The sequence below is a fragment of the Chrysochloris asiatica genome, unplaced genomic scaffold (assembly GCF_000296735.1).
Source record: "Chrysochloris asiatica unplaced genomic scaffold, ChrAsi1.0 scaffold00425, whole genome shotgun sequence".
Classification (NCBI taxonomy): Eukaryota; Metazoa; Chordata; class Mammalia; order Afrosoricida; family Chrysochloridae; genus Chrysochloris; species Chrysochloris asiatica.
This window is the reverse complement of record NW_006408943.1, coordinates 136,664-138,960: the sequence shown is the minus strand read 5'-3', so window position 1 is coordinate 138,960 and position 2,297 is coordinate 136,664. Positions and strand designations below refer to the sequence as shown.

General features: G+C 43.5%; 1 pseudogene; it reads left to right on the top strand.

Annotated features, from left to right (window-relative positions):
- The first annotated feature begins 1,341 nt into the window (after positions 1 to 1,341).
- Positions 1,342 to 1,864, top strand: LOC102824202 (annotated as a pseudogene).
- Positions 1,865 to 2,297: the final 433 nt, after the last annotated feature.

Below are 2,297 nucleotides of genomic sequence, written 5' to 3'. Positions count from 1 at the left end.
CCACAGCCTTTGGTATGGGTTGTACTTCAATGTAAAGAAAACAAAAATCCTCGCCACTGGATCAATAAACAACATTCTTATCAATGGAGAAAAGATTGAAGTTGGCAAGGACTTCATTCTTCTTGGATCAACTATCAGCACTCACAGAAGCAGCAGTCAGACGACGTATTGCATTAGGCAAATGTGCTGCACAAGAGCTTTTTAAAGTGTTGAAGAGCAAAGGTGTCAGCTTGAGGACTAAGGTGTGCTGACCCAAGTCATGGTATTTTCAATAACCTCAAATGCATGTGAGAGATTAACTATCTGTTGTTGTTAAGTGCTGTGGAGTCGGTTCCGACCCATAGCAACCCTGAACAGGGTTTCTGAGGCTGTAAATCTTTACAGGAGCAGAAAGCCTCATCTTTCTCCCACGGAGCAGCTGGTGGTTTCAAACTGCTGACCTTATGGTTCACAGCCGGATTCGTAACCACTAAGCTAACTATTTAGTGCTTGTTAAAAGAGTCTCTACTCTTTTTTTTTTTTTGCATTGGGCAAATCTGCTGCACAGGAACTTTTTAAAGTGTTGAAGAGCAGAGATGTCAGCTTGAGGACTAGGGTGCGCCTGACCCAGGCCATTGTGTTTTCAATAGCCTCATATGGATGCGAAAGCTGGACAGTGAATAAGGAGGATCGTAGAAGAATTGATGCCTTTGAGTTGTGGTGTTGGAGGAGAATACTGAAAGTGCCATGGACTGCCAAAAGAACCAATAAATCTGTTTTGGGAGAAGTGCAGCCAGAGTGCTCCTTGGAGGCCAGGATGGCTAAGCTTCGTCTCTCCTACTTTGGACATATTGTCCGGAGGAAACAATCGCTGGAGAAGGATGTCATGCTGGGTAGAGTGGAGGGTCAGAGAAAAAGAGGAAGACCCCCAACGAGATGGATCAGCCAGGTGGCATCATTGATGGACTCAAGTGTGGCAGCGGTAGTGAGGTTGGCCCAGGATCGAACATTGTTTCGTTCTGCTGTGCATGGGGTCGCTATGAGTCGGTTCCGACTCGATGGCACCTGACAACAACAACAACAACAACTCTTACTTTCTATGGTGAGCATAATACTAGTAAAATATGCTTGCCATAGAGTGGTCAGCTGTTCAAGAGCAAAAGGGCAACATTTGCCTAAGGACAAAGTTCAGAACCTTGGGAAGGAGGGTGGAACGGAAACAAGAATCACAGGAAGGAAATGCAAAAACTGATGTTACATGGAGCTGTTTGTCATTGACATGAAATGAAGTGTATGATTTGTTGAATGTAAAACTGATTATCTGCAAGTTTGCCCAGCATCGCTCACAGAGCTAGAGTCAAGATGGAAGCGTAGGCACGAGAACCTTACCCCTAGGGAATTGTGGATGACTGTGGTGGGGCCTTTATGATGGGTACTATCTTTCAAGCAAAGGTTTTCCGGAATTCTCCAGTGGGAGTCAACAACAAACTAAGAGGAAGTTGGATAGCTATTAAAACCAGGGCTCCACAGTTGGGAGGCAGCTTTGCAGTTTGGGGAGGTCTGTTTTCCATGGTTGACTATAGTATGGTTCAAGTCTGAGGGAAAGAAGATCCCTGGAACTCCATCACAAGCTGTGCCTTAACAGGAGCTTATACCGGCAGCAAGAAATGGAGCAGTAGCCATTGTTGGGTCCGCTGCAATGGGTGGCAGTCTCCTAGCTTTCACTGAAGGAGCTGCTATCTTATTGACAAGACTTGCCTCTGCACAATTTCCCAATGGTCCTCAGTTTGCTGAAGATCCCTCCCAGTTGCCTTCAACACAGTTACCATCCTCACCTTTTGGAGACTGTCGACAATATCAACAGGACTGGTGCCCCAAGATTTAACAGAACAAGCTATAGTTCAAGAATGATTTTGGAAGACCACATTGCAGTCGGTTTTTAAAACCATAGGTGGGGCAACTGTGGCCAAATAGGCTATCAGAAGACATTTAGCACTTTTTGCTATTTAAAGGAATGTGGGGGGAGGCATTAAAAGACAACGTATTTATTTATTCACACTTGGATTGCTTTTGTGAAAAAAATAAATATCTAATATTATAAAAAGAAACTATAATAAGTGCTTAAAAGATGAAGGATCAAAGGACAGGTAACAGTGAAGCATGACCTTCAGTATTTTCTTGGAGACCTCTCTGCCTGGTTTTGTGTGTTCTATTATTCAAACAATTTTTTTTAAACCCTGGAACTTGCTCTTTCTTTTAAGATGAGTTGTAGAGTTCTACTTTTCACCCTTGAATTTTTTCAAAGTGCATGTAAGACT